We start from the raw sequence: 20841 nt of genomic DNA, 5'->3' as shown, positions 1-20841 counted from the left end.
TATGTTCAAGTCCTAACCCCCAATACCTCTGACCTTATTTGGAACTAGGTATTTTGTAGATGTAATCAAGTGGAGATAAGGTGATACTGGATTAAGGTGAGCCCTCATCCTTATAATTGTCCTTACAAGAAAAGGGAAATTTAGACAGAGACAGACAGACAGGGGTGAATGTTGTGTGAATACAGAGAAGATATAAGTATGAGGGTGTACATTAAGATAAATTCCTAGTGCTATTGTCCAGGAGAATGTCATTAATGAAACTATCAGCTTGCCATCTGTAACCCAGAGGATGTGGTCCTTCAGCTTTCTTCTCTCACTGTTCAGAACAGCTGTCTAACACTTTGAGGTAAAGGAAAGGGCACAGAGAGTAACTTGGCTGTTTTTGTAACCTAAATGGCTGCAAATTTGGGTTCACAATAAATGCCCTTGTGTATTTATTTTATCGTTTTTAAAATAAGTTCAATAAGAAAAATGGATAACTCTAAAATGCCCTTTATAAAGACGTAGACATAGAGAATGGACTTGAGCACACAGCGACATAGAGAATGGACTTGAGGACACAGCAGGGGAGGGGAAAGTCAGGGCGAAGTGAGAGGAGCATTGACACATGTACACTATCGAGTGTAAAACAGTTAGCTAGTGGGAAACAGCAGCATAGCACAGGGAGATCAGCTTGGTGCTTTGCGATGACCCAGAGACATGGGATAGGGAGGGTGGGAGGGAGGCTCAAGAGGGATGGGGTATATGTATGCATATGACTGATTCACTTTGTTGTATAACAGAAACTAATACAGTATTGTGAAGCAATTATACACCAATAAAGATCTATTAAAAAAATAATAAAATAAAATGCCCTTTACATCACTGCATTAACTCACAGACACCCACGGAAAAAGTCTCAGTTAAAATTTACATGCTCTTTACTTGATTCCTCCTTTTCTTCATCATTTCCTTTTCCCCTGAGAAATTAGAAACAGAACTAAAGACTCAGGTCAAAAATTAAGGGAAAGAGAAATCTTCAGATAGAAAAAAAAAGACCTCTGTTTTTAGTTCCTGAAAGTTATAATATTTTTGAGGTATTGAACAGCATTGTTTTTGTCAACTGAAGATTCTCTCTGCATTGAAACACTGCTCTCCACAAATGTGTACCACTGATGAATGGGATTTTGTCTTCACTTATCCCTTTTAAAATGAGTCTCTTTGGAAGAAAAGGTCCCCTGAAAAATCATCTTGTGGCTAACCTGCTCCTGAGGAAACCACCTTGGGAATCAGGATCTCAAAATCCCTTCATAGCAGGTGTGGCTGCTAAAGAGAGTAACCCCCAAGTTCATTAGAAATAACTTTCACTGGGACATTAGCCCAGGAATCTCAACTTATTCATACTGAATTGCTAATATTACTTTATGGCCACCTTTGTTATTTCCACATCTTCAGAAAAAAATAGAGTGATAAGAAAAGGCATGAATCATAAGAAGGAGCAGATAGAGATTTTCAGTTGGCTTCTCAAATGTTTTGACAAATGATCATTTACATGTGCCATTCTTGACGTAAGTCCTTCCTAATTTATCCAGTTCTGGTCCTTTCTACATATTACTTACAATGGTGTGCTGATAGACGAAATCAAAGCCAAGGAGTGACTGCTTTATAGGACTTTTAAAGATTACTCTCCCAAGGGGAGAGGGAAGGAGGGAGGGGCAACATAGGGGTAGGGGATTAAGAGGAACAAACTATTATGTATAAAATAAATTGCAAGGATATATTGTACAACATGGGGAATATAGCCAATATTTTATAATAACTATAAATGGAGTATAAACTTTAAAAATTGTGACTCACTATACTGTACACCTGTAACTTATATAATAATGTAATCAACTATACTTCAATAAAAACTTTTTGAAAAATAAAATAAATTCCATAAAATAAAAAAATAAAGATTACTCTCCCATTAGATATGATGTTGCACTAAAAACAGTCTCCATTTATTGAGTTCCCAAAACTGAAATACTTCAGAAGGGTTAAGCCTACAATTCTTTTTCAATTATATAAAGAAAAAAGAAACAAACAGAAAAACAAAGAAAAGCTCCAACCCAAATTATTTAAAATCTTCCTGTGGCAAAAGAATAACTGAAGTCAAGATATGGAACAGTTACACGAGAAGAGATCAATTAAACCATGTGTGCCAAGGCCCGACTGACATACTTAGAAAATAGGCCATAAGTGGTGTGTATGCAGAAACGAGTGCTTGTGGTTATGTTCAGTTTGTTTAAACAATAAAGAATTTAGGCTATCTGTGTGACAATTCTTATCACACAGATTGTTTAGTCTGGAGGAGGTAGGTTGAAGATGACTAGAGTAATTTCCCATTCTCAAAGACCTTATTCCACGGATTAGTCCACGTCGTGCCCCCTTTGCAGCCTGCCTGGACAGAACGGGATCATGGCCTGGGAATGAGCCAGAGAAATATGTTGGGGCACAGGGGTGAGAGGGGTGGTGTTGAAAGATGTAGTCTGTTATCTCAGATAGAGTAAGGAGGACTGGGCAAGGCCACAAGGGTTCTTCTAAAAGACCTGGCAAGCTGGGGAAGCAGGCGTCAGACACATGGCTAAGACTGGGCAGTAAGGATCTCTAGTCACCAGAGGGAACAGGTTGTGTAAGAAGAGAAGCAAAGACTTAAAAAAACACCAAAAAACCCCACAAAAGGCAGAGGCCAGAGGCCCCACCAGCTGAAGAGTAGAAAAACTCCAAAAATAGCACTGCCTTCTAAGAAACTGTAAGACTTCCTTGACAATTTGCAGGATCTGTCATTTTGATAAGCCACTGGCCTTGATTATTTTCAGAGTGGCTGTGGTGAAAAGATGTATGTGCTCAAAGAATTCAACAGCAGGGCAAATTTTGTATAAATATATTGATTCATCTGTCAATACTAGTGTCAGCACCAAACTATTTCATTATTATAGGGTTATAGGACATCTTATTATTAATAGTCTCTCTCTTATTATTCTTCTATTTCTTGAATTTCTTGGGTATTTTTATTCAACTTTTCAATGATGTTTAGACTAAATGAAGGCTGGGGAGAGACCCCTTTATAAGCCCTTTAAAGATTCCTCTCCCAATAGAAATGGGACTCTTCATCCATTTTCCCCAAAAAATTTCTACTGGGATTTTACTTAGAATAGCATTCAACTTACCAGCTTGGGAGAAACTGATATGTTCAAATAGTGTTTCTTTTAATTTAAATCTTATCTCATGTCTTTCACTGAAGTGTCGCTTTTTTTCATAATTCTCACTAAAGTCGTTTCTTGATATTTAATTCCTATTGATTTCTGAGTAGAATCAAATTTTTCATTTTGCTTTCTAATTGGTTTTAGCAAATTTAAATAGACGCAATTAATTTTTTGAAATTTATTTATTTTTTTCTTTTTAACTTTTGACCCTCTTCACCCATTTCTCCCACCCTCCAACCCATGCCTCTGGCAACCTCCCATCTGTTCTCTATAACTATGACCTTGTTTTTTGGGGTTATTTTAGATTTTACTTATAAGAAAGATCATTCATACAGTATTTGTCTTTCTTTGTCTGACTTATTTTACATAGTATAATGAACCCTCAAGGTCCACTGATGTTGTCACAAATGGCAGCATTTCATTCTTTTTATTGCTGAATAACATTCCAGTGTGTGTGTGTGTGTGTGTGTGTGTGTGTGTGTGTGTGAATCTACATAAACACCACATCCTCTTTATCCATTCACCTATCAATGGAGACTCAAGATTATTTCCATAGTTTAGCTATTATAAATAATGCTGCAGTAAACATGGGGGTACATGTATCTTTTCGAGTTAGTGTTTTTGTTTTCTTTGGATAACTATCCAGAAGTGGAATTGCTGGATCATATGGTAGTTATATTTCTAAATATTTTTGTGTGTAAACTTCATACTGTTTTTCATAGTGGCTATACCAATTTACAACCCCACCAATAGTGTACAAAGGTCCACTTTTCTCTGTATCTTCACCAAAATGTGTCATTTCTTGTCTTTTTGATATTAGCCATTCTAAAAGGTATGAGATTATATCTCATTGTGGTTTTGATTTGCATTTCCACGATGATTAATAACATTGAGCATTTTTTCACGTACTTCTTGGCCATGTATCATGTCTTCTTTGGAAAAAGGTCTGTTTAGATCTATTCATTTTTTAATTCGATTGTTGGAGTTTTCTCATTTGTTTGCTTGTTTGTTTGCTATTGAGTTGTATGAATTCTTTATATTTTTTGAATATTAGTCCCTTATCAGATATGTGATTTGCAAAGATTTTCTCTCATTCAGTGGGTTGTCTTCTCATTTTGTTGATCACTTTTTTTGTGCAAAAGCTTTTTATAATGATGTAGTCCCACTTATTTTTGTTTCTTTTGCTTTTGGTGTCAAATTCAAAAACTCATCTCCAACACTATGTCAAGGAGTTTACAGCCTATGTTTTCTTCTAGGAGTTTTATGGTTTCAGGTCTTACATTCAAGTCTTTGATTCATTTTAAGTTAATTTTTGAATATGATGTAAGATAGTACTTGAATTCCATTCTTTTGCATGCGGCTGCACAGTTTTTCCAACACCATTGATTGAAGAGACTATCCTTTCCCCATTGTATATTCTTGGCTCCTTTGCTCAATTAAACATATAGGCATGGGCTTATTTCTGGACTCTCTATTCTGTTCCATTGATCTATGTGCCTGTTTTTATGCCAATACCCTAATGTTCTGATTACTATAGCATTGTAATATAGTTTGAAATCAGGGAGCCTGATGCCTCCAGCTTTGTTCTTCTCTCTCAAGACTGCTATAGCTATTTGGGGTTTTTTTGGTGGCTACATACAAATTTTAGCATTATTTGTTCTATTTCCTTGAAAAATGCCATTTGAAATGTGAGAGGAATTACAGCAAATCTGCAGGTTGCTATCAGTAGTATGGGTATTTTAACAATATTAATTCATCTAATCTATGAGCATGGACCATCTTTCCATTTATTTGTATCTTCTTATTTTTTTCTTATTTTTTCTGTAATGTATTATAGTTTTCAATGTATGAGTCTTCCACCGTGTCAGTTAAATTTTTAAAAAATTTTTATTGGTGTATAACTGATTTACAATGTTTGTTAGTTTCAGGTGTACAGCAAAAGTCAATCTGTTATACAGATACATATATCCACTCTTTTTTAGATTATTTTCCCATATAGGCCATTACAGAGTATTGAGTAGAGTTCCCTGTGCTATATGGTAAGTCCTTATTAGTTATCTATTTTATATAGAGTAGTGTGTTTGTGTCAATCCCAGTCTTCCAATTTATCCTTCCACCACCCCTTACCCCCCGGTAACCATAAGTTTATTTTCTACATCTGTAACTCTATTTTGATTTTGTAGATAAGTTCATTTGTAGCCTTTTTTTAGATTCCACATATAAGCAATATCATATGATATTTGTCTTTCTCTGTTTCACTCAGTATGACAACCTCTAGTTCCATCCATGCTGCTGCAAATGGCATTATTTTGTTCTTTTTTATGGCTAAGCAATATTCCATTGTATATATGCAACATATCTTCTTTATCCATTCCTCCATTGATGGACATTTAGGCTGCTTCTATGTCCTGGCTATTGTAAATAGTGCTGCAATGAACATTGGGGTGCATGTATCTTTTCGAATTATGGTCTTCTCTGGATATATGTCCAGGAGTGGGATTGCTAGATCATATGGTAGCTCTATTTTCAGTTTTTTAAGGAACTTCCATGCTATTCTCCATAGTGGCTCTACCAGTTTGCATTCCCACCAACAGTGTAGGAGGGTTCCCTTTTCTCCATACCCTCTCCAGCATTTATTATTTATAGTTTTTGATGATGGCCATTCTGACCAGTGTGAGGTGATACCTCATTGTAGTTCTGATTTGTGTTTCTCTAATAATTAGTGATGTCGAGCATCTTTTCATGTGCTTTTTAACCATCTGTATGTCTTCTTTGGAGAAATGGCTATTTAGATCTTCTGCCCATTTTTTGATTGGGTTGTTTGTTTTTTTGACGTAGAGCTGCATGAGCTGTTTGTATATTTTGGAGATTAATCCCTTGTTGGTTACTTCATTTACAAATATTTTCTCCATTCTGTGGGTTGTCTTTTCATTTTGTTTATGGTTTCCTTTGCTGTGCAAAAGCATTTAAGTTTAATTAGGTCCCATTTGTTTATTTTTGTTTTTATTTTCATTACTCTAGGAGGTGGATTGAAAAAGATCTTGCTGTAATTTATGTCAAAGAGTGTTCTCCCTATGTTTTCCACTAAAGGTTTATGGTATCTGACCTTACATTTAGGTCTTTAATCCATTTTGAGCTTATTTTTATGTATGGTGTTAGGGTGTGTTCTAATTTCATTCTTTTACATGTAGCTTCCATTCCTTTGTTAAATGTTATTCCTAGGTATTTTATTCTTTTATGCAATTGTAAATAGATTGTTTTCTTTATTCTCTCTATTAAATCAGTATTGGTATATAAAAATGCAACAGATTTTTTTGTGTATTGGTTTGTATCCTGAAACTTTCTTGAATTTGTTTATTCTAACAGTTTTTTGATGGAGTCTGTAGGGGTTTTTATGTATAATATCATGTCATTTGCAAATAGTGACAGTTTCACTTATTCCTTTTCAATTTGAATGCCTTTTATTTATTTTTCTTGCCTAATTGCTCTGGCTAGGATTTCCAATACTATATTGAATAAAAGTGGCAAGAGTGAGCATCCTTGTCTTGTTCCTGATCTTAAAGGATTTCAGCTTGTCACAGTTGAGTATGATGTTAGTTGTGGGATTGTCATATATGGCCTTTATTATGTTGAGGTATGTTTCCTCTACGCCCACTTTGTCATGAGTTTTTATCATAAATGGATGAATTTTGTCATACGCTTTTTCTGTATCTGTTTGTGTGATAATATGATTTTTATCCTTCATTTTGTTAATATGGTGTATCACACTGACTGATCTTTAGATGTGGAATAAATCCTATTTGATCATGGTGTATGACCTTTCTAATGTATTGTTGAATTTGATTTGCTAATATTTTGTTGTGGATTTTTACATCTATGTTCATCAGGCTTACTGGCCTGTCATTTTTTTTTTTCTCTTGGTATCCTTGTCTGGTTTTGGTATCAGGGTAATCCTGGCCTCATAAAAGAAGCTTGGAAGATTTCTCTCCTCTTTAATTTTTTGGAACAATGTAGGAAGGTTTGGTATTCTTTGAGTACTTGCTAGAATTCACCAGTGATGGCTTCTGGTCCTGGGCTTCTGTTCATTGGGAGGTTTTGATTACTGATTTAATCTCTTTACCTGTAATAAGTCTGTTAATATTTTCTATTTCATCATGATTTAGCCTTGGGAGGTTGTATGTTTCTAGGAATTTATTCATTTCTTCCAGATTGCTCAATATGTTGGTGCATAATTGTTCATAGTTCATAGTCTTTTATGATCCTTTGTAATTAGGTGGTATCAGTTGTAACATCCACTCTTTCATTTCTGGTTTTTTTTTTTTAAGTTCTGTCTCTTTTTTTCTTGGTCTTGGTGAGTCTAGCTAACAGCCTGTCAATTTAGTTTATTTTTTCAAAAACACAACTCTTAGTTTTATTGATCTTCTCTATTGTCTTTTTAGTCTCTGTTTCATTTATTTCTCCTCTAGTCTTTATTATTTCCTTTTTTCTACTAACTTTTGGCTTTGTTTGTTTCTCCTTTTCTAGTTCCTTGAGGATAAATTTAGGTTGTTTATTTGAGACTTTTCTAGTTTCTTGAGGTCGGCATTTATCAGTATGATAAACAGTAGACTGTTTTTGCTGCATCCCACAATTTTTGACATGTTGTATTTCCACTTTTGTTTATCTCAAGTTTTTTTTTTATTTCTCTTTTTCTTATTTGACCTACTGGTTGTTTAGTAGCATGTTGTTTAATCTCCACATTTTTGTAAGTTTTCCAGTTTTCTTCTTGTAATTAATTTCTAGTTTTATACCATTGTGGTTTAAAAAGATGCTTGATGTAACTTCAATACTCTTAAATTTCTTAAGTGTCCATCAACAGATGAATGGATAAAGAAGATGTGGCACATATATACAATGGAATATTACTCAGCCATAAAAAGAAATGAAATTGAGTTATTTGTAGTGAGGTGGATGGACCTAGAGTCTGTCATACAGAGTTAAGTAAGTCAGAAAGAGAAAAACGAATACCATATGCTAACACATATATATGGAATCTAAGAAAAAAAGAAAAAGGTTATGAAGTACCTAGGGGTAAGATGGGAATAAAGACACAGACCTACTAGAGCATGGACTTGAGGATATGGGGAGGGGGAAGGGTAAGCTGTGACAAAGTGAGAGAGTGGCATGGACATATACACACTACCAAACGTAAAATAGATAGCTAGTGGGAAGCAGCCACATAACACAGGGAGATCAGCTAGGTGGTTTGTGACCACCTAGAGGGGTGGGATAGGGAGGGTGGGAGGGAGGGAGATGCAAGAGATATGGGAACATATGTATATGTATAAGTGATTCACTTTGTTATAAAGCAGAAACTAACACACCATTGTAAAGCAATTTTACTCCAATGAAGATGTTAAAAAAGAAAACAAAAAACAACCTGATTAAAAGAAAAAAGACTTGTTTTGTGGCCTAACACAGCATCTATCCTGAAAAATGTTCCTTGTGCACTTGAGAAGAATGTGTATTCTGCTGCTTTTTGGTTAGATGTTCTGTATATATCTAGTAAGTCTATCTGATTTAATGTGTCATTTAAGGCAGTCTCCTGATTGATTTTTTGTCTGGTTGATCTATCCATTGACATAGTGGGATATTAAAGTCCCCCCTATTGAGACTTTTGTGGTGGTCCAGTGGTTAAGACTCCACGCTTCTAATGCAGGTTCGATCACTGGTTGGGGAACTAAGATCCCACATGCTGCACAGTGTGGCCAAAAAAATTTTTTTTAATTAAAAAAATAACAAAATCTGCCTTATTATTGTATTACTGCCATCTTCTACCTTTAAGTCTGTTATTATTTGCTTTATATATTTAGGTACTCCTATGTTGGGTGCATAAATATTTATAAATATTATATCCTCTCGTTGGATTGACCCTTTTATCATTATGTAACACCTACTTTTATCTCTTATTATGGTCTTTGTTTTAAAGTCTATTTTTGTTTGATATATTATAGCTACCCCAGCTTTCTTTTGGTTTCCATTTACATGAAATATCTTTTCCATCCCTTTACTTCTACTCTGTGGGTGTACTTACTTCTAAAGTGTGTCTCTTGTAGGCAACATGTAAATAAGTCTTGTTTTTTAATCCATTTTGTCACTCTATGTCTTTTGATAGGAGCATTTAGTACATTTACATTTAAAGTAATTATCAGTAGGTATTTGCTTATTGCCATTTTGTTCATTGTTTACTGTCTGTTTTGTAGGTCTTCTCTGTTCCTTTCTTCTTCTTGCGCTCTCTTCCTCTGTGGTTTGATGCCTTTTTTTAGTGGTATACTTATATTCCTTTCTCTTTATCTTTTGTGTATTCACTATAGGTTTTTACTTTGTGGTTACCATGAGGCTTACTTATAACAACTCATATTTATAACAGTCTATTTTATTGCTGGTAACAACTTAAGTTTGATTTCATTCTAAAGCTCAAATTTTATCCTCCCTATGTCCCGTTTTCTGTTTTTGATACCACATTTTACATCTTTTTACCTTGTGTATACCTTAATTATTGTAAACATAGTTATTTTCAGTACTTTTGACTTCCAACCTTCATATGAGCTTTATAAGTGATTAATCTACTACCTTTACTATATATTTACCTTTCCAGTGAGGTTTATTCTTTCATATGTTTTCTTTTTACTAATTGGTGACCTTTCTTTTCAGCTTAAAGAATTCCCTTTAATAGTTCTTGTAAGGCTGTGTAGAGGCAGCCGATTGTGCTCAGACTTAAAGTAAAGGAGATTAACCTACTTATATTAAAACATTGGCCTGAGGGCCAAGCATCTAACTTAACACACACATCTAGGAGCCTCCTGGAACACTCTCAGGGGATAGAAACTGGCAGGAACCAAATTCATGCTTTCCCTTTCCTGTTCTCCAGAGCACCAATATCTCCTATACAGGAGCTTTTGCACATGTCTGGTGCCCTGATATTGTGGCTGCCACCCATGGGACATCTCTTGGCTGCCTGATTCTAGGGGCCAGGTGAGCTTGCATTCCTGGTCCTATGGGACTGTAATAATCTGTGTCATCCAGAAAGGATCTCATTCCCTATCTAGAACCCCAATTTTTGTGGTGGCTGCCAGAGAACACCTCTACATTGCCTGGCTCTGGTGGCTAGTGGGGCTTATGCTCATGGGTCCCACAGGATCCTGTCACTAATAGATAAAGAGTTCTTAAACAACTATCACCCACAGGACACAGCAAAAGACACAGAGCTAGGAGCTTGATCTTTCTGTGAAGGAAGCCTATTAGCCAACTGTCATGGCTGCATCTGGAGGGGCTAAATATAATTCTTTCCAGAGTCCCTGAAGAGCAAGCACTATCTTTGTATTTTCCCACTGCCATGCTCCAGAGTGCCAGTATCTACTGGAGAGGAGCTTTACACGTGGCTGGTGCCTGGTTTTTATGTCTGGTGCCCTGGTTTTTGCAGCTGCTGCCCAGGGGACACCCTTTGATCCCCTGGTTCAAGTGGTCAGTGGGGCTTGAATTCCTGGGGACCATGGAACTGTGGCAATTGGAGAGATAGTTTTTGCTGCCATCCCCAGCACACTACACAGACAGAAGACAGAGGTACATCACTCAGTACCTGTGAAGGTACTGTGAAGGAGATCTCTTTGCTTGTGAAGGAGATCTCTTTGCTTGTCCTGGAGCTTCAGCCTGAGGGACAGGCTTCAGGTTTAGCATGCATCTAACGGGCTAAGGAGCTTCTTTTAAGAAACAGAGGCTGTGGACACCATTTGGTCCTCTCCCTCTGTCTTGCTCCAGCTCACTGGTATCTCTCAGTAAAGAGCTTATACCCTTGTCTGGAGACCCCAGGTTTTGTGACTGCCACCCAGAGAACACAGCCAGATCCTCTGGCCAGTGAGGCTTACTCTTGCAGTCCCACAAGACTGTATATATTTTCATACTTTTAAAAGCTGCTGCCTGAGTGTCTGGCTTCCAAATACCCTGAATCTAGGTGCTAGGATATTCCCCTTAGAGACACTGACATGTCTTGGCACATCCTCAAATACCAGGGGCTATTAAAAATATAATAGGCTGCTTGGATAAGCACAAAGGTTTGAGAGACAACAAAGAGCTAGGGCAGGGTTGAATGACAAGGTTCACCTCCTGTACAAGGGCATTCCTTGTGCAGGACTGGGAGATGTGGTTGTTTCATCTACTGTGTAGAAGCCAACAAAGAGAGTCAAGTTAAATGAAGAAACAAATGAATATGTTCAATTAAAAGAACAGATAAAAGCTCAGAAAAAAAAAACCCTTAATGAAACAAAGATACATAATTTATCTGACAAAGATTTCCAAGTAATAGTCATTTAGATGTTCACCAAACTGGGGAAAAGAATGGATGAACACAGTGAGAACTTCAATAAAGAGATAAGAAATATAAGAAAGTACCAAATAGAAGTCACAGAGCCAAAAATATAATAACTGAACTGAAAAATACACTAGAGGGGTTCAACAGTTAACTAGATTAAGCAGAAGAAAGGATCAGTCTACTGAAAGACAAGGCAGATGATTTTGCCCAATCAGAGCAGCAAAAAGAGAGAAGAAAGGAAAAAACAAAGACAGTATAAGAGGCTTATGGGACAACATCAGACAAACTAACATTCACATTACAGAGGTCCCAGAAGTAAAAGAGAGAGAGAGAAAGGCAAAAATCTAGTGTGAAGACATAATGGCTAAAAACTTCCCTAACCTGAAGAAAGAAATCCAAGATCCAGGAAGGCCAGAGAGTTCCAGATAAGAGGAACTCAAAGAGGCCCACACCAAGACATATTATAATTAAAATGACAAAAGTTAAAGGCATGGAGATAATCTTAAAAGCAGCAAGAGAGAAACAACTCTTGTGCACCAAGGGAACCTCCATAACACTATCAAAGGATTTTTCAGCAGAAAATTTGCAAGCTAGAAGGGAGTGGCACTATATATTCAAAGTGCTGAAGGAAAGAACTTCCAACCAAGGATAATCCACCTAGCAAGGTTATCATTCAGAATTGAAGGAGCAATAAAGAGTACAAGTATACAGGCCCTTTAAGAACTATCTCTCAGATCACCACATTCTTGTGGGTCTTGGGATGTGAGCCCTGATGGCTTTCAAAGTTAGATATTTTGGAGGCTCAACTTCAGGTGAAGGCCCAAAATGTTGAGGTGTCCTGCCTGGGGTTCAAGCCCTTCTCTCCTCAAAGAGAAGCTCTGGGTTTTGAGTTTTTGCCCAGTTTTGGGTCGCCATGCTGGGGGTAGGATTTATGATGAGATTGTGTCCTTGCCTCTCCTACCCACTTCAATGTGGTTTTCATCTCATTGGTCAGATGTGCAGTCATTGCTTATCCAGATTTTAGGGTTTTTAAGAAGAAATTCTTTCATATGTAGCTGTAGATTCAGTGTGTCCATGGAAGGAGGTAAGTTCAAGATCTTCCTACATGGCCCTTAAGCCAGAAAAAAAAATAATTGTGATATATTCTCTTTATATATAACTAGTTTACTGGTGCCTCTATTAGTCCTATGAGATTTTCAGTTGAGTCTCTTAGGTTTCCTACATAAACTTTTTACTGGTTATGATAATGAAAACTCCCTTGTCTTCAACAGCTGTACCTCTTACTACAGCCATAATGCATTGAAATCTCCCTCTCTATATTTTGGTAACTGCTCCATCTGGTCTGTTTCTCTCTTCTTTGTTGCTCCTCTTTATCACCTTTCCTTCAACTGGGTAAATCTTAAGCCCATGCTAACTTTACTATTGTGAGTCTCTCCATTCTCATGGTAAATATTTTCTAAATCTTTATTTCTAGCCCAAATCTCTCACCTATGCCACAGATGCATATTTCCAAATTTTTTTTAAGATATTGTTAAGTGAGTGTCCCACCAGTTTCTCAAAGCTGACACATTCAGTATGGACTTCCTTTTCCAATTAAATTTGTTATTTTTATTGTTGGCAACATCAGTTCCTTTCTTCTCCAACATTATCTTAAATTAGTCACTATTCATCTATTATGTCCAGCCTCACATAAGGCCTAGCTTTTATTCATTGAAGCCTTCAGTGAAGCCTTCAGTATAGAGCCTGGGCTGTCTTTCCTCCTTTCCCCTTTTTAAAAAAGAGTTTATTTTATTTTAAAAATTGAGATATAACTGAAATATAACATTGGTTAAGTTTAGGGTGTACAATGTATTGATTTGATATATTTATATCTTGCAATATGATTACAACTGTAGCATTAGCTAACATCTCTATCATGTCACATAATTGTTTCTTTTTTGTGGTGAGAACAATTAAGATCCAGTCTCTTAGCAACTTTGAAGTCTACAATACAGTATCATTGACTATAATCACTATGCTGTGCATTAGGTCTCCAGAACTGATTTACCTACTAGTTACAAGTTTGTACCCTTAAATATCTCCCCAATTCCCCCACCACCCAATCCCCTAGTAGCCACCATTCTACTGTTTCTATAAATTCAGCATTTTTAGATTCCACATATAAGTGACATTGTACAGTGTCTTTCTCTGTCTGACTTATCTCACTTAGCATCATGCCTTCAAGATCCGTGCATGTAGTTGCAAATGGCAGGATATCCTTCTTTCTTGTGGCTGAATAACATTCCATTGTGTGTATATACCACATCTTCTTTATCCATTCATCTAGCAATGGACACTTAGGTTGTTTCTAAGTTTTGACTATTATGAATAATGCTGCAATAAACATGGAGTATATGTACATATTTTTGACATCCCAGTTTCATTTCCTTTGAATATATATATCCTGAAATGGGATTTCTGGATCATATGGTAGTTCTATTTTTAATATCTGAAGAACTTTATACTATTTCCATACTGATCAATTTACATTTCCATCAATAGTGTGCAAGGGTTCCCCTTCCTACACATTTTCACCAATACTTGTTATTGCTTGTATTTTTGATGACAGTCATTCTAACAGGTGTGAGGTGATATTTCATAGTGGTTTTGACTTGCATTTCTCTGATGATTAGTGAGGTTGAGCACCTTTTCATGTACCTGTTGGCCATATGTGTCTTCTTTGGAAAATGTCTCTTCAGATCTTCTGCTCATTTTTAACTGGATTGTTTTGTTTTTTGCCACTGAGTTTTATGAGTTCTTTATATATTATGGATATTAACCTCTTATTCAATATATAGTTCGCAAATATTTTCTCCCATTCCGTAGGTTGCTTTTTCATTTTGTTGATTATTTTACGGAGCAGAAGATTTTTAGTCAACAAAATATTAGCAAACTGAATCCAGCAGTACATTAAAAGTATCATACACCATAATCAGGTGGAGTTTATACCTGGGATGCAAGGATTTTTCCACATACATGAATCAATAAATGTGATACACAACAATAATAGAATGAAAGATAAAACTCACATGATCATCTCAATAGATGAAGAAAAAAAGCATTTGACAAAATACAACACCATGTCATGATAAAAACCCTCAACAAATTGGATATAGAATATATATCCTATACATCAATATAAGGTCATATGAAATAAACCCACAGCTAACATCATACTCAAAGGTGAAAGATTGAAAGTTTTTCCTCTAAGATCACGAACAAGACAAGGATTCCCACTCTCACCATTCTTATTCAACATATTACCAGAAGTCCAACTAGAGCAATTAGGCAAGAAAAAAAATAAAAGGCATCCAAGTCAGAAGGGAAGAAGGTTATCATTATTTGCAGAGATATGATCTTATATATAGAAAATTAAAGATTCAGTGAAAAAAACTGTTGGAACTAATCAACAAATTCAGTAAAGTTGCAAGATATACAATCAAAATATAGAAATCAGTTGCATTTCTATACACTAAAAATGAAATAATTGAAAAAGAAATAATCCCATTAGCAAAAGCATCAAAAAGAATGAAATACTTCAGAATAAATAATAATTTATTGATCATTTACTATATGCCATAGATGTGAATAAGTGTTTGTATATGCATAAACTCTTTTAATCTGTAATCTTATGAATTGCTATTATTATCTTTTCCATTTAATAAGTTAGAGGACTGAAGATCAGAGAGGTAAAGTAATTTTCTCAAGGTCACAGAGCTAGTTAATGATAGCACTGGAACGCAGATCTATTGCCAAAGCTCTTAATCACTCCTCCTTTCTGCTTTAGTGTAAGAACTTGCAGGTATAATCTAAGTTTATTTTAAAGCAGTACTTCAATAGAACATCATAAGCCTTTTTAAAACAGAGATATAAAATGGCTTCTCCATGAATCCTGCTATGTTGTAATTTTTTTTTAATGCAGAAGTTGTATTTAAAAAAATAAGATACCATAAGATAGAGTAGAAAAGATTATATGGTGTGATGTATTTGATTAATAAAAATTAGTTCACATTTATTAAATTCATTTGTCTGCCACTATGAAGAGTTTGATAAATAGTAATTAACTTTACAAAGGTACAAAAGTTCCTCTTCCACTGTTCTTGATGAAGGCACTCTTTACTGGGTCCCTTCTCTTTATTCACTCATTACCATGGTACCTTGCCTGGAGGTTGCACTTATTACTTTTAATATGAATGTGCTAATTTCTCCTGCTCTGTACAAAAGAAAAAAATATTTACAAAGAAAAAAAAAGTGGAGACATTTCTTCATTCCTCATTCCAAATTATGAATACAGTATTAATGGAGCTAGGTGTCCCAACTCAAGCTCTGATCAGAGAGAAGAACAGCTAAACACAAACTATCTCTGATACTCAGCTTGGGAGAAGCTACCAAGGGTTTTGATTCATTCAGCAATTATATTCTGAGGGGCTACTCATTCCAAGCACTGTGCTAAGGTCCAGGGATGCAAAAATGAGTAAACATGCTGCTGCTCTCAAGAAAGTCTCCTCTCCTGAGCAATCGACCTACAGGCCAGAGAAGGGGATAGAACATGTTTAAAATTTCCTTTTCAGGGCTTCCCTGGTGGTGCAGTGGTTGGGAGTCCGCCTGCCGATGCAGGGGACACGGGTTCGTGCCCCAGTCCAGGAAGATCCCACGTGCCATGGAGTGGCTGGTCTCGTGAGCCATGGCTGCTGAGCCTGCACGTCCAGAGCCTGTGCTCCACAACGGGAGAGGCCACAACAGTGAGAGGTCCACGTACCACAAAAACAAAAAAAAAATTTCCTTTTCAGGCTTTATTTTTAATGTCGTATTGTGTTTCTATGGGTTTTGAACATTGTAACTGTCTCAATCTTGAAAATAAAGGTGTTGATTGTAAACACATATCCATACTGTGCCAAATGCAGAAAGTAAGTTACTATTTTTAAAGTTGTTGATGAGCTCTAGCTTAAAAATGCATATAAACGCATATATACATGCATACATTACACATACCAAGCACAAGGTTTTTATTTTAAATTGAAGATAAAAGGAATAAAGCAAATAGTGAGTCCTGGAAAATATATTGACAACATGTGGAAAATTACAAGATATACAAATGGAAAGTATATCTAAATAATTTTCCATCTCCTCTAACTGTATTACCTTCTCCCACATTCCAAATTTCCTTTTCTATTTAGTTTTTGAAATTGAAAATTTTTCAAACTAAAAGCTTGCAATTCACTTACATTTAAGCCATCAAATATTGTTTCATGAAAGATTTTTAATGTCGAGAATTTTTTTGTCATAAATGTTTTAAGAACTTCCTCACCTCATTTCCTTTCCCTAGAGAAAGAGTGACAAACTTCAAAAGGTTCAAATTTCATTTGAAGTAAAAAAATCAAGGTTCAGAAGTTGTCTCTCTTTGGTGAAAGGATATTCTTTGTTCCTCAGTAGAATCGACAGAATGTTTGAACATTCACCTGTGGATTGTTTTTTTTTAGGACATCACACTGGACAGGACACCTCCTTTTCTGTCTTGAAAGGTGGTCTGTGATCTCCTGAAGGAGCTCAGACTTATGGTCTCTGCTTTGCACTGGTGGCCTGTGGTTTTCTCTACTATGCCAACAGCCTGGTGATTCCAGGGAGGAACAGGGAAGGAGGAAGGCTACATCCTATGGAGTCCCTGCAAGATGACAAAAGAAGTCCCTGGACACCTCCTGCTTTTAGTCTCCCCCAGAGCAGGACACCCAGGACTATGAAGGAGGCACACAAAGCGCTTTACCAAAGGACCCGTGCATCTCAGAAAGCAAAATCACACAAAGTTAGGATGAAGAGAAGTTATACTTTTATCTAACTTAGCATTTCTTTTATAGCATACAAAGACTCAGAGGGGGTATCTCAGGTGGCTATTTCCTCTCTTTCCAACCCCTGTCTCTTCCCCCTTCTATCTTTAATTTCTTCTTCTTTCCACATAGCCTAGTTTTTCAAATCCTTTGACCAATCCCCTCTCTCTATCCAGGGAAACCCTCACCTTACCACAGGAAGAAAATTTTCTGTTCCAATCCTTTACCTCAGTTCCTCCCTGAACCTTGAAGACATTATTCTGTCCGGTAGTAAGATGCAATGCTTGTTCTCCGCTTTTCATTGATGACCTATATCCTTAGCTGAAAGTGAAATGGTTCTTCAACTAGCAAAGAGAACTTCAACTGGTTTCCTCACTAGCAAGTTCACCTGCTGTTATAGGTTGAATTATTTGTAGAATTATTTGGACTATATTTAGAGACAGTGTCTTCACAGAAGTAACCAAGTTAGCATGAGGTCCCTAATCCAATTTGACTGGTGTCTTCGTTTAAGAAAAGGGGGGATATTTAGACACAAGGACACACATACAGGGAGAATGCCACATGAAGGTGGAGGCAGAGACCAGGGAGATGTATCCAGAAGGCAAGGAACGCCAAAGATTGCCAGCTAAATACCAAAAGCTGAGAGAGAGGCACAGAACAGATTTCTTCCCCACCCTCAGAAAGAACCAACCTTGGGAATACTTTGATCTCAGACCCTTATCCTCCAGAACTATAAGACAAAGTTCTGTTGCTTAAACCACCCAGCTAGTGGTTCTCTACTACAGCAGCTCTAGCATAATACACCTGCCAAGAAAAGCAATTGTTCTTTCTTGGAGACAGCACAGTCTGACCTGTAGTTAGCCCAGTCCTGCCAATGAAGCTTTAAATCCTCCGTGGTCCTAGCTTATGAGAGGAACCTCTATACCAGCTGCAGAGAGTTGTTTTGCAGTTTAAGAACGGTGGTTCCAGATCTCAATATTTTATGCCAAAGCTCCTTTCATACCAACAGTCCCTGGACTCACAATCTGGCCATTCTGCCCAGAGTTTTCCCCTCCAGGGCTCTTCCAGCGGAGCAGGACACATATCCTGGCCCCTCCAGACCTACAGGTCCCACCATTGCCTTCATCTTCCTCCTCCCAGCTGGAAGGGAGTATTTTCTAAACTCTGGGAAAGCCTTCCTTTTTTGTTCTCAGCCAAGAGATTTTGTCTGCACCTGAGATTTTTCTTCCATAGTGGGATTTAAGCTTTGGGAGAAAGCCATGTAAGATTATGCTTTACCCCTGGTTTTCTCTCCACACAACCCTCCTCTCTCCTGAACACAGAGCCAGCTGAAATTTGAACATAAAAATTAAAAAGAATAGGAGCACACAGAAGATGGCAGTGTGGGAAGACGCTGAGTTAGCATCTCCCCACAACTAGGGTGCCTGCTGGCTGCTGGTGGGGGGCCCTGATGCCCGAGGAGATGGGATGAAGCCCCAAATGAACCGGTAGGATGTGGGAGGACTGAGGGAGGAGGAGAACTGGAGGCCAGACAGGATTGGTGTCCCTGAGACCGGGGAGATCAGGAAAGGCAGGTGGGATGGGCACACTAGGAGGAGCCAGAGAAGAGAAGAGGGCATTTTCCCCGCCCACTCGAGTACAGGGAGCCTGCTGAGCTCCCAGGCTGGTCCCCTGCCCTCCAAAGTCCCCTCCAGGCCACGTGGATCCTTGGGGACATAGGAGGGAGGCTGGGAAGATCAGGAGAGGCAGGTGGAACGGGTCCTCTGGGAGGAGCAGGAGAGGAGTAGAGGGCATCTGTGCTGCCCACTCGAGCCCAGGAAGCCTGCTGGGCTCCCAGGCCAGTCCCCTGCCCTCCAAGGCCACCCTGGCCACATTGGTCCTGCGGGTATAGGAGGGAGGTCAGAGAGATCAGGAGAGGCAGGCAGGAGGGGCCCTCTGGAAAGTGTGGGAGAAGAGTGGAGGGCAATTGCCCCACACACTTGGGCCTGGGGAGTCTGCTGAGTTCCCAGGCTGGTCCCCTGCCCTCCAAAGCCCTCTTCAGGCCACATGGGTTCTTGAGGGCATAGGAGGGAGGCCAGGGAGATCAAGAGAGGCAAGCAGGAGGAGACAACAGGGAAGAGAGGGAGAGGACTGGAGGGCATCTGTGCTGCCCACTCGAGCCCAGGAAGCCTGTTGGGCTTCCAGGCCAGTCCCCTGCCCTCCAAGGCCACCCTGGCCACATTGGTCCTGCGGGTATAGGAGGGAGGTCAGGGAGATCAAGAGAGGCAAGCAGGAGGAAACAACAGGGAAGAGAGGGAGAGGAGTGGAGGGCATTTGCCACACCCACTCGAGCCCAGGAAGCCTGCTGGGCTCCCAGGTGAGGTCCTCCACCCTCTGAGACCAGGGATGGGGGGGCACACCTGGGCTCCTTCTGTTTCTTGAGCCTAAGCCTCACCTCCACAGTCCCGACAGCCTTTTCCAGCCCTGTGGGTTCTAAGCTTAGGCCCCACCCACCACCCAAATCTCACCCTTGCTTAGGTCCCACATGCCATAACCAAGGCCACCCCCCACCTTTTTTTTTTTTCTTTTCCCTCCTCTTTTTTACTATTGTCACACTGTTTTACCTTCTGGTTGTTGATTCATCTATATTTTTATTTTTATATTCTTTCTAACATATCTGTTACTTTCCTAGTCTAATTTTATTTTTTACTTTGTTATTGTTCTCTCTTTTTTTTTCCTGTCCCACGTGGCTTGTGGGATCTTGGTTCATGAGCTGGAGGTCAGGCCAAAGCTCCTGCGGTGGGATCCCCAAGCTCAAACCACTGGACTAACAGAGAACCACAGACCCCAGGGAATATTCATCAGAGTGAGGTCTCACGGAGGTCCCCATCTCAGCACCAAGACCCATCTCTACCCAACAGCCTACAAAACTCCAGTGTTGGAAACCTCAGGCTAAACAACCAGTAAGACAGGAACATAATCCCACACATCAAAAAAGAAAATGAGATGACAAAAAATTATGTGAAAGATGAAGTAGCAAGGTAAAAACCCACAAGACCAAATAAATGAAGAGGAAATAGGCAACCTACCCAAAAAAGAATTCAGAGTAATGAAAGATGATCCAGAATCTCAGATAGAATGGAGGCAAGGATTGATAAAATACAAGAAATGTTTAACAAAGATCTAGAAGAACTAAAGAACAAACAAAAAGAGATGAACAACACAATAACTGGAATGAAAAATATACCAGAAGGAATCAATAACAGAATAAATGAGGCAGAAGAACGAATAAGTGAGCTAGAAGACAGAATGGTGGAAATAACTGTGGAGGAGAAGAATAATGAAAAAAGAATGAAAAGAATTGAAGACAATCCCAGAGACAACTGGGACAACACTAAGCTCACCAACATTCCAATTATAGAGGTCC

The 20841-nt window shown here is 38.1% G+C and overlaps 2 long non-coding RNA genes across 4 annotated transcripts in view; one reads left to right on the top strand and one right to left on the bottom strand.

Annotated features, from left to right (window-relative positions):
* LOC141278748 (uncharacterized) overlaps positions 1-16354 on the top strand; it is a 171185-nt gene extending 154831 nt beyond the window's left edge. Inside the window, exon 5 of one of the 3 annotated variants that reach the window (XR_012331891.1) lies at positions 16185-16354. This is a non-coding gene — a long non-coding RNA (uncharacterized lncRNA). The remainder of the gene's footprint in view (positions 1-16184) is intronic. The other 2 variants (XR_012331890.1, XR_012331889.1) reach the window with 2 other exon arrangements.
* LOC141278747 (uncharacterized) overlaps positions 1-20841 on the bottom strand; it is a 134678-nt gene that overhangs the window by 72652 nt on the left and 41185 nt on the right. The window lies entirely within an intron of this gene.

The sequence above is a fragment of the Tursiops truncatus genome, chromosome 5 (assembly GCF_011762595.2).
Source record: "Tursiops truncatus isolate mTurTru1 chromosome 5, mTurTru1.mat.Y, whole genome shotgun sequence".
NCBI lineage: Eukaryota > Metazoa > Chordata > Mammalia > Artiodactyla > Delphinidae > Tursiops > Tursiops truncatus.
Note: the sequence above shows the minus strand (reverse complement) of the source record. Positions and strands in the feature narration are given on the sequence as shown.